The sequence below is a fragment of the Miniopterus schreibersii genome (assembly GCF_964146895.1).
Source record: "Miniopterus schreibersii genome assembly, chromosome: 15".
In the NCBI taxonomy this organism is placed as follows: Eukaryota; Metazoa; Chordata; class Mammalia; order Chiroptera; family Miniopteridae; genus Miniopterus; species Miniopterus schreibersii.
The window spans coordinates 37,677,592-37,689,810 of NC_138115.1; the positions used below are offsets into that span (position 1 = coordinate 37,677,592).

Genomic DNA, 12,219 nt, shown 5'->3' on the forward strand with positions numbered 1-12,219 from the left:
ATTATTATGAACTTAAACTTGGAAGGTATGATTCAGCAGGTATTTACCAAGCCCAATAGATTAGTAATTATGTTCCCTGAATGAGTTTTTAAAATACGTAACATACTGAACACATTTGCATCATGAGAATTGTCTGTATTAATAACAGATTTTCCAGTTAAGTCTTATTACTACTTTTGCACCTGCCCGCCTGTGCCCTGTGTGTGGCACTGCGTGTGACCCGGCTGAGCGATCCGGATCACTGACCACGCTGCCAGCACTTTGGTCTGCGCCCGCCCTGGTTTATTCTGTGGTGTGGCCCTTTGACTTACGATACAGCTGCAACCAGCTGCTGCTCCTCATATTCACGCGCTCATTCTAACGTTCACTGGGCCTTTCCTGTTGTGCCAGGTACTGAAGACAGTGAAAAAGACAAGGATAGGATGTCCCTCCTCTCATGGAGCTTACATTCATATGGCGGGAGGGACAGTTAAAAGTACAAAAGCAATTTCTTAACAATACAAAGAAATTAAAGTGGGGAAATGGCATAGTGAGCAAGTGACCGGGCAGGTCGCAGCATTGTTAGGGTCATTCTGGGAGACGGCCATGAGTGATAACAAGGACCCTGCTATGAGAAGGGTATTTTAGGTGTTGACATTGTGTGTGAGGATGAGAGTGGCAGATTAGGTAGGCACAGGCCGTAGTTTATTAATTTTAGTAGAAAGCCACAAGAGAGTTTTAAGCAGAAGAGTGATATACCACCATGGTTGGCCTGTACTTGAAGAATATCTCACGTAAAATTTCCAATTTATAAAAATAGAGATTACAGAAATACTCTTGGTAAAAGCCTTTTTTTTTTTGCCTTACAAACATACTCACAGACATTCCTTTATATAGCATTTCCATTATATATCAGGATATAATTTATATCTTCATACCTATTATATCTAAACATCTATGTCTGTCATATGTAGAAGATTTGAAAAATTAGAGACATGCTACCCAAAATGTGTGTCTGAACCTGTGAAGGGAAGTGAGCACGATGGGTGGGTTGAAGGTTAAAGTATGAATGCTCTGTAATGCATGTGGAGCGTTCAAGGCCAACAAAAAACCAAAACCCGACTTCTTTCTTGTTTTTGTAGTCTGCTTGCTTCCGCACTGTCCACCTGCGGGTGAAGGTGGCCTGCGTCTGCCAGGATGGCTCTATCTCTTCAGAGCAGGAACAGCAAGTGAGAGCTCAGGGGAATGATCACTGACCCTCACTGGTCTGGGAGGCGGCTTTCCACTCTCCTCCCAGTCTCCACTGGGATTCCTGTGATAGTTAAAAGATTGATCTGTACAGAAGCCCAGATCTGTGTGATACGGATACATAGAGAGGATGCAGTCCAGTTTCCTTGATTTGGTGGATGCTTTGGAGTAATAATTTTGCCATAATTTTTAATTTTGATAGCTGGAGTATTTGGACTAAAGGGGACATGTAGGCCAAACACAGGTGAGAAAGCTAATAAACACATTGGAGTAGTGATGTGATCATTTCTTAGGTGTGTACTGGAAACTTCAATTACTAAACCTCTTTAGTTTCTTATGCTCTAGAAAGGACATAAAATGAGATGTAATTGCAGCATATCTTAAACCATTATAGGAGGTTCGAGGTTGAATTGATAAGAAATTACATTTCTTACAGAAGGGAAATTTTTCTTTTTGAAAGGCCAGTTTGTCATGGTTTTCCTCCTGTCTGAGCTGATAATAAACAGTTTAGAAAGGGGCCCTATCCATTACAGAAAAATCACACGTTATTCAAAATTCTTGAGGGGACAAAATTTCAGTGCAAACATAACATGGTGATTTGCTCACAGGGAAACACCACCAATTGTACAAAACAAACAATATACAAGAAACTTCACATAATTTATATTTGACTTTGAAATGAATTTTAGTAATTTTGAGATGTGTCCAATATTGTGTATTCACTTTACACTAAATAATGAAGCCACAGTAGAAAGCCTGATTTATGATATCCTGGACAGCTCTCTAGTTTAGCTTCTTTCAGTCGCTTGCCTGAGGTCTGGCTCTTAAATGATGACGCTGTCCTGTGGCACTTTGTACACATCTCTACAACATTTGTCACTCAGTTATAGTCGTTTGTCACTCTAACAGACTAAGTTCTTTAAACTCCGATTGTTTTATTTTTATTCTTGTGCCCAACACCAGGAGATGCCTAAAAAGTTTGAATTATTACTGAAACAAGTGAGAGTGATTGATTAGAAGTAGTTGTGTAACTGTTTTACCGTGCATTTCTTTAGATTTTAATATGTCACCGAGAAATTATTGTCAAGTTAAAGTGATCAAATAAAGTCAGTTTTAATCTTTTAGTAGTAATAAAACAAAGCAAAGCAATTTATTTTATGTAAATTTATCCTTAAGGTTTTCTTTCTGCCTCCCATGTGCAACCTAACCGGGGACTGGTATTGAATCTGCAACCTAGGTATGTGCCCTGACCAGGAATCGAACCCACAACCTTTTGGTGCATGGGACAATGCTCCAGCCAACTGAGCCACTTGGCCAGGACTCAAGTTTTCAATATAGGTTTAATCTTAAGAAAATATACAATATACCCCGTCTAAAAATTTAGATCAGTTCTACAATATGAGAAAATGGGGTCACTATGGGATCAGTATTTGGATATTTTCCAATGCTAGTTGAAGCATTTGCTGGTAAAGGCATTGGAGTTGCAGCACAATAGGTTACGTTTCTTTTTATATTTGGAAAAAAATCATTTTATAAAACTGCTTCCTGGCCCTTTAGAACCCTCTACAGTCACGCACCGCCCTAATGATGCTCTGGTCAACAATGGACCCATATATGATGGTGGTCCCATAAGATTAGAATGGAGCTGAACATTTCCTATTGCCAGCGACATTGTAGCCTTCGTGTCATAGCGGGATGCATTGCTCAGGCATTTGTGGTGATGCTGGTATAAACAAATGTGCACTGCCAGTGGTATAAAAGTATAGCACATACACTTATATACTGGGTAATAAATGACTCTACTACTGGTTTATGTATTTACTATACTTTTTATTATTTTAGAATGTACTCCTACTCATACGGAAAGTTTGCTGTAAAACAGTGTGCTGTGTTTACCGTGTCTCTTGATTGATTGCATCATTTTCTCTTGAGCTTGACTTGTGTTGTTTGGATGGTAGGTAACATTCTGTACGGGCTTGCAGCCTGGGAGCAGTGGTGTACCATACAGCCTGGGTGTGTAACCATCTCGGTCTGTGTAAGTGTGCTCTGTGGCATTCCCACTACGGCACATTTCTCAGAATTTATCCCCGGGGTTAAGCAGCACGCGCCTGTTTCTGAAATGCAGGTGCTTGATCTCGGGGTCACCCTAAGTCTCCGTTCAGTGAGCCTTTCCGGAGGGGCTGCAGACTTATCCTGGGCCTTCACACGAACTCTTCTAATATCCCCTTGACAGGACTGTCAGTGGGTGTAGAGAGCCTCAGTCATTATATATTACAAATGAATTCAGAGTTCACAAATGTCAGTAGCCTTCTTGTCGAGCCCCTTACACACACGAATAAAGATCACCAGTAATGAAGAACTGTAAGGTTTATACCACTCAGGAGTCTTTTTTTTTTTTTTTTTGGACGGGCTGACATCACCTGTTGAATCTAAAGTTGTACAAATCTTTAGGTTTAGAAAGTCAACAGCGGAAGGAAGAGCAGTGTGACTAAATACTGGAGCGGAGGCGGGTGTGGGTCCTGTGGAAGCTCATGGGAGAGCTCTGGTAATGGGCACTGCCTTTTCTCCCTTCCCTCATTACTCCTCTCAATCCACCCACACGTGGAACCTGTCCCTGCCTGAGTGTACCGGCCCCCCTCCCCCCCCGTGTCATGCAGCAGTGGGGAAGGTGTGGCACCAGATGACTGGTCACAGTTGGAGCATCAGCACATCACAGCATTAGATCCCCCACAGAGGGGTCATAATGGACCAATGAAAGCAGTAATAGCTAAGTCCTGTTAGGTGGCTACTGTGGGTCAAGCTTTGTTCTAAGGGCTTTAAATGTAGAAACTCATTTAAAATTTAAACCACCCCTACTGGTGGGTCCTGTTATCCTCATTTTTCAGATGATGAAATCAAGGCCTAGGTTAGATGTAATTAGTAAGCGGAGGAGCCAGGAGAGGAGCCCAGGCCGACTGGCTCCAGGGCCTGTGTTCTCAAACTCGCCTCTGTGTCGAGAGTTAGTTAGGGAGTTCAGCCTGATACCACTTTTGTTATTAGTTAAGACCCTTTATGTTGCAAGTAACAAAATCCTAACTCATTGAAATAAAAAAGATGAGATTATTATAAGGATATGTGAGTATGTGATTGATAGCTCAAGAACTGAAATGTCTGGGTACCAGAAACAACAGAAGCCAGGGATTCTTTCCATCTCTCATCTCTGCTTCTTTCTGCAAATGCGCCTTATTTTTTCTGACGTTGCAGACTGTTGCTGGCTGCCCACAGCCTGCCTGGAGGAGCATGACCACAGACACCCAGAGAGGAACTGACCTTCCCCCTTCCCCCAAAACCTAGGGTAAGGGCCAGTTAGTGCAGCTTGACCTCTGAACCAGCTAGTTTGGTAGTTAAAGCGAAAGGGTCCAAGTGACACTCATGTTGACAGTTAATTCAACAAAATGGAAACTGGTTTCTAAAGGAAGAAACTTTCATGATAGCTTTTAATGAACTAGCCATTTGAGTTTCTTCAGTCCCCTAAGCTCTGTGAGAATAGGGACATGCTAGCCACCTAGCACAGTGCTCCAAAAATGGTGACTGCTCAGATGTTTACTGGGTGAGTGAAGGAATAATGAATAATTTTCCTGAAAAGGGAACACTTATAAAAATAGAATTCTGTTTTCTGATCCAGGCATAGATACAAATAGTGTGCTGGAACAGAACATAGATGTTTAGCAAGGGAGAAGGGACTGTACTTCTCCTGGGGTATAGAGACCGAAAAAGGGAAAAAATAAAATATTAAAATTTATTTGAACTATATAGCACCATATCTCCCTTGCTCTCTTTTTTACTGTTTCTTTTCTTTTCCTCCCCTTTACCTCCGTGTCTGTATGTTTGTCTTGCAGCATTTCCTTTTATTCTCTAACTCCAGCAGAGTATAAAGTGCAAATACTTATTTATTTTTTAAATACAATTTTTGTGATTTTTGTTTTTAACCTAAAAAAATGAGTAGTGTGTGGTATGTTATATGCCTCCCTTGAAAGTGAAGTATTTGATCGTCTTATATGAAAAAAAAAGAAGAATTTAATAGTCTGTTCCACTGGGGAAGATTTGTTTCCTGGACACTTTGGGGCACCTACATTAATGAATTGAATTTCGTTTTTTATTTTAGATCAATGGTTTCCCCCCATTTTTAGAATATTAATACAGTGTTAGGTTGGAAGATACAAATAAGAGTAATTCAGAAAGCCACATGAGGTCTGAAAGCCATCGTAAGCAGTTGAAATATTAAATCTGATGCCACAGGATAGGATGTTGGGAAACAGTGGCAGCCTTAGCAAGGCTAGAGGAAGGGTAAAGAACGTTATAGGCACGGCTGTGAAGAGGCTGATTTGAGATGCCAAAAGTTTCATATAAAAAACTTGAGCTTTTGATAGATGACTTAATAGGTTAACTCGTAGTCCGTGTGCAGACATCTTTTGAAATGTCTTTGGGCGAGGACTTTACAGCCCATGTAGGAGCCCCGTGGTGCTTCACTATTCGGTAGTCAGGCAGTAATCTTTGCTAGAATAAAAGTTTGGCTTTGAATCTCACAAATGTAAATTCAGATTTTAACTCTGCTTCTTACAGGCGCTGTAACCTTGGGCAGATCACGTAATCTCTCGCAACTTTATATAACCTCTATCAAATTATCCTTCAGAGGACAAATATTTGTCACCATTTAGGGTGATTTTTCTAAAACGTCAAATTGTTTTACTTCCTGCCTTACTGTCCTGCCTGTCAGCTTCAGGAACCCTGCAGCCTGTCTCATTACCATCGCCCTGTAGCTTGTGGATTCACCCCTGACCTCCCTTCCTCCAAGTTACTGTTACTGTCCCCTTTGAAATTAGAAATTGAATAATTTTTTTCATACAGTTTTATAAATATTTTAACTTATAGTATCTCTATAATGGGAGAATTCACTTTGGGGAAATTTTCTTTAAATATGATAATATCTGGACGTTCACTAAATATAATGCCCATAGCGTTTTAGTTGTGAGTCAGTGTGTCCTTGCCTGATATGTAAGCAGAAAATCCACCCGGGACTGTACTTGTTTCTTTTCTGAGGAGGACATGTATCCAAAATTCGGTGTGGGGGTGACTGTAGACAGGTGTACTTGAAGTTGGCTCTGGGTTTCCTAAAGCCTTTGATTTCAGCCCAGTCTCTTAGAAGCTTTAAAAAGGAGATGCACAATCCCCCTTCCCTTTCCTTTCCTTAAGTTACGGAATTTCTTTTTAAAATGAAAGTGAACTTATGTCGAATTTTGTTTTAAGACTTGTGGTTTTCCCTACAATTCTTGCAAATCAGTGTAAGCAATCACTGCCCTAATTGATAGTATTTAAAATTTAGAAGAACTAGAAAGAGATACTGGACTAGTTGCACAATGTTTTAACATTTTTAGGTTTTGTGTATTGTGTTAATCGCTTACTTGAAAGTACTCGCTTAAAGCAATCTAGCACTGTTTTATGTTTAGTGCAGTGGCTCTCAACTGTGGCTGCTGTCTCAGTTACATGAAGTATTTTAAAGAAATACGGACTCCAGGGCACCCCACTGAATCGTCGTGATCCCCAGGGGAGGCTCAGGCATCTACATGAAAACAAAATGCAGAAGGCAGGGGTAAGAACGAAGGAAGTCATGCATATTTTGCATATATTGTACCTCTGGTCTTGATTTATGTTTTTATGACATAATCATAAATTATTAAAACAATACTCATTCAGTTTTAGAAACTTTTTTTTTTTCTTCGTTTTCAGACTTAGAGAAGGAAAACCTTAGGGTAAAGATGAGGTAAATTTATCAATGAATACATTGTTGTTTGAAGAACTCTGGTGTGCCGTAGCCGGTGTGGTTCCGTGATCATTGTCGACCCTCAGACTGAAGGGTCTCGAGTTCGAGTTCGGTCGAGGGCACGTTCCTCGGTTGCAGGCTCCATCCCTGGCCCCATTCGGGGCACATGCTGGAGGCGGCCAATCGATGCGTCTCTCTCATAGATGCCCCCCCCCCCCCGAAAAGCAATGGAAAAAGTATCCTTGGGTAAGGATTAGAAAGACAAACCCTAGTGAATTGAGACTGAATTCTAATTCAGTGTGTGGTTCTGTGCATAATCTACAGAAATAATTCACCAAGTAAAAGGTTCATTTCAGCATGTAATAGCTTTATGCCTAAAGGCCTTAGGAAAGGGGGGGGAAGGGTTCAGCATCCATTTCCTCTGAGTTTTAAGCTATTTCTCATAACCTTTTCAGCTGCTGCTTTTATAATCTGGTTGTAGCACAGACAAGATATATATTTCAAAAAAAGGTTTTCAGCTTTTACTACTGATGTTAAGATTACTTTTTATCTTACATGGGCCCTTGGGAACAGAGGCTGTTTAGGATGTAGGTGAAATTCATTGAAACAGCAAGAACTAAGCATTTTAAAGTCTCATGAATGTCTTTAAAGCACAGTGTTTGTAACTAAAGTTAATAGGAGCATCTGAAATTCAGCTAGTAAATTAGCCGTCCATTCATGGGATGGAGGAAATAGCTGATTTAGAGTGCCACAAAAAATATTGTCTCATTTCACTTACTGGTCACAGGTTTTCACCTCTAACACATTCACTCATTAAACATGAGATATCGTCCACATGTTGGGGGCTGTATTGGGGGTATCCATGTAAGCAAAGAAGACTAGGTCCAGGCCCTGTGGGTGCTCTTATTCCGGGGGAGCAAGGGTTTTTAAACAAGAAACAAAAGGGCTCTAAATGTTACTCTGAAAACTGCAAGGCGCCTTTGACTCTCCTGGTCAGAGGCAACTCTTTTGTTCTTTCCCCAAAAGAGTGATACTGGCTTTTCTTGGAAATGATAGAGCTGAAAGGGAACTTAAATCGAGTTCACTCCTCATTTTACAAATGAGAGCACTCAGATCTAGTGAGGTGATGTGCCTTTTCCTAAAATGGCACAGCTGAACACTGGCATGATTGGAGCTAGAACACCAGTCTTCTGGTTCCTCCCCATGTATGAGTAAGTAACATACGACTAACAGGGTCATGCCCAGAATCTAGTCATTCAGCAACTTTGATTGACCTGCTTTATGGTATCTTATGTGAGATGCTGGGGTTCCTCAAAACAAAGAAGATAAAGCTCTTATAGTTAAGTAGTTCACATCTAGAACGAGACGGGCAATTTTGGAAAAATTTATAAAGGCGTTTCTCGTTTAGCTTATTAAGATGACAGGTTCTGAGATCAGATTGAGTTGAAATCCTAGCTTCCCACTTAATAGATATGTAAAGTTGGGAGGAACATAAATCTCTGTACCTCAGTTTTCTTTTCTGCAAAATGGGAGTAGGTTTTTAGGATTTAAAAACATATTGTGTGTAAAGCACTTGGAACAGTGCCCAGCTTTTAGTAAGCACTCAACACATATTAGCTATTATTACTATAAAAAGCCTCTTTAAATAAAGTGATACTAGCCCTGGCCAGTATGGCTGAGTTAGTTGGGCGTCATCCCTTGCACCAGGAGGTTGCCGGTTCAACTTTGATTCCTGATCAGGGCACATGCCTGGGTTGCAGCTCTATCCCTTGTAGGGGCCTTGCAGGAGGCAGATGATTGATGTTTCTCTCTCACATGGATGTTTCTTTCCCTCTCCCTTCCTCTCTCTCTAAAAATCAAGAAACTGTTCTTAAAAAAAAAAAAAAAAGTTATACTATATTCTTTTCCCCCCTCCATTTTACAGATGAGGAAGTTGAAGCATAAAGAAGCTAAGTAACGTGCCCATGATCACACAGCTGGAAAGTTTGGGATCCAGGACTTAAAAACAGGGAGTCTAACCAAATGCTCTGTTTAGATTTTTAGGAGCCTTATAGCCAGAGAGTGCCTCCCACCAGTACTAGAAGATCTCTTAAAATCCTAAGCATCCCAGGATAGTAATAATGTGCTGTTAAATATTTAGTGATAACATTTGCTTTCTTCTGAAGAGAGGAGGGACTAAATTTTGGGAATGTTGCCCACATTATCCAAGCGCAGTTTGCTGTGTTTTGTGTTTTGTTTTGTTTTTTTTTTTAGCCGTGGACTGATCCCAACTTGAAATTCAAAAGGATTTGTGATATGTTAAAAATCACAAATGTCTTGTATTTTATAAAGCATTGGACATAGTGTGCGGTTGGTTGGTTTTGATTTTGGCTTTTGTTTTGCTTTTTCATTAAGGAAGTAGCCTACATCTGATTTGAATAAGAATGGTTTGTTTGAAGAGCATCGTTTTTACCAACCTCAATCTTTTGAGGAACTTTTGACACACAGAGAGTTAAATAATATATAGTGCATACTTTCAGTAGAAGACAGACTCTGGTAATGTGGAGAATTGAGAATTACAATTCTTTATATCATTCTTTTGAAAATTTCCCTTTCCACCTGTCTGATTAGTGTCTAATAAGTTACAATTGGAGTATATATATGACTTTTTAAAAATACAGGAATACCTCAGAGATATTGCCAGTTCCACTCCAGACCACCACAAGTAAATTTTTTGCTGATGGAGGTAATCTTGCCTTCAATTTGTAAAAAATGCAGCAGCTGTGAAGTACACTGTGGCGAAGCAGGTAGACCTGCATTTAGTACGGGTTTCTTTTAAGCAGCATATACTTGAGACTTGCTTCATTTCCAATCTCACAATCTTTGCCTTTACATTCGACTGTTTAGACCATTTACACTTCATGTTGTTGTTGATAGAGCTGGGTTTAAATCTCACTATTTGTGAGATTTGTTTCCTGTCTCCTTTTTTCATGCTTTATTTTGGGCCTTTTTGTTGTTCTTTAATGATCATGCATGCTTTGTTGGATTACTAGGCATAACGTTTTGTTTTGTTTTCAGTGGTGGTGAATTTAGAGCTTATAGAATACATCCTTAGCGTGTCACAGTCTGCCTTCAAGTGATATTATGCCCCTTCTGGTATAGGATCCTTCAGCATTTCCTCCTGCAGCTGGTGTGATATTACCATAAATTTTATTCTTACACGTTAGAATCCCCACAATACTTTACTATTTTGGCTGTAAACGCTTAATATCTTAAAGGGATTTAAGAAATAAAATTTATGTTGTCTACAATTTTATTACCATTTTGGTGTTCTTTATTCTTCTGTTATTATTTTTAGTTCCAGATATGTTCCTGTTATCAATTCCTTCTACCTGAGAGACTGCCTTTACCATTTCTTACAACTGGGTCTGCTGGTGATGAAATCTTTCAATTTTTGTGTGTCTGAAGAAAAGTCTTCATTTTTGAAACATTTTTGTTGAGTGTAGAATGCTAGGTGACAGTTTCTCTCTTTCGTTACTTACGGCTGTTGCTCAGCTGTCTTCTGGCTGCTTTGTTTGAGATGTCTTTGTTCTATACGTCTTCTTTCCTTTTTGCTGCTTTTAAGATTTTATCTTTATCATTGGTTTTCTGCAGTTTGATTATGATCTGCCTTGGTGTAGTTTTCTTCATGTCTCATGTGCTTGGGGATTATTGAGTTTTTTTGATCTATGAGTTTATAGTGTTCATCTGATTAGGAATAATTTTTGGCCATTAATTTTTTTCAAATATTTTTTCTGCTCCTTCCCCCTTTGTATGTTAAGCTGTTTGATAAGCTGTTTGAAGTTATTTCATAGTTCACTGATTCTTTGTTCAAAGGGCTTTTTGTCTGTTTCATTTTGAATAATTTCTATTGCTGTGTTTTCAAGTTTATCCATATTTTCTTTGCAATATCTAACATGCTGTTAATTTCATCCAGTGTTTGTTTGTTTTTTAATCTCATATGTAGTATTTTTTAATATCTAGAAGTTTGATTTGAGTCTTTTTATAATTTTCATCACTTCTTCTAACATAGTCTTTGTCCATTAATTTTATTATCTCTGGATCTATTTTTGGATCTTTTTCCCTTCCTGGATTTTCTCACATTTTCAAACTTTTTTTCATATCTGGTAATTTTTTAATGAATACCAGACATTGTGAATTTTACTTTTTTGGGTGCTAGGTATTTTTGTATTATTAAATACTCTTAAATTGACAGTTAAAAGTTGAGATGCAGTTAAAGTTACCTGGAGATAGTCTAATCCTTTTGAGATCTGCTCTTAGGCTTTTTTCAGAGTGGTCAAAACAGTTACTAAGGCTAACTTTTCCCCTCTGCCAAGACAATACTGTTTCGAGTATTTTACACATTGTCCTGGGAATTACAAGCTTTTCCCTCTCTAACTAGTGGGAACAGAAACCATTCCTAACCCTGGCAGCCCTGGGGGATTGTTCCCCCTGTTCCTTCTGGGCGCTCTTGCCATGGCATAGCCTACTGTTGGGCGTGTGCGGCACTCAGGCAGGCGCCTGAGGGGGTCCCTCCACAGACCTCGGGATTCTCTCCCTTGCGGTGCTCTCTTTTCTGGTACTTGTGAACTCTGGCCAGCTGGGTTCTCTTTTCCTGTACCACAGGCGCAATTGTAGGTCTCCTGTGTTTATTTTTTCTTTCTCAGGAATCACTTCCCCGAGCTGCCTGATATCTGAGTGTCTAGAAACTCCTTTTTCATGTATATATTTAGTTTTTTAAGGTGGTAAGGTAAATTTGGTCCCTGTTATCCCATCTTGGCTGGAAGCTGAAGTGATTTAAAAACTAAATCCGAGACATTTTTTGTAAATAAAAACTAGTCATTAGAAAGCAGTATTTTCATGCAACTCCAGCTTTTATACCTTTATAATGGTACTTACTTTTAGAAATGTGTTTGTACTGTTTGAAAAATTGAAACGGTATAAAGATACGGATCTTGCCATAATGAGTGTGGAGGGGACAAGCTTAGCTCATCTTAAGTGACTAGTTTTTCACATTTTATCTGCTATAAATGAGTAAGAGATTTTATTTAAAATTTATCTTGCCATTTGGAGACTGGTACTGTTTTGGGGCATATCATCTGCACTTTGCAATTAGAAAATTTAATTGTTTTAGACTTAATTTTTAACGCCTCTATTGATTTAGGATTAGGTAT

The 12,219-nt window shown here is 39.3% G+C and overlaps 2 protein-coding genes across 3 annotated transcripts in view; one reads left to right on the forward strand and one right to left on the reverse strand.

Moving 5' to 3' along the window:
• UBE2E1 (ubiquitin conjugating enzyme E2 E1) overlaps nt 1-12,219 on the forward strand; it is a 59,949-nt gene that overhangs the window by 19,904 nt on the left and 27,826 nt on the right. The gene's annotated exons all lie outside the window — the stretch shown is intronic.
• NKIRAS1 (NFKB inhibitor interacting Ras like 1) overlaps nt 1-12,219 on the reverse strand; it is a 52,206-nt gene that overhangs the window by 1,813 nt on the left and 38,174 nt on the right. The window lies entirely within an intron of this gene.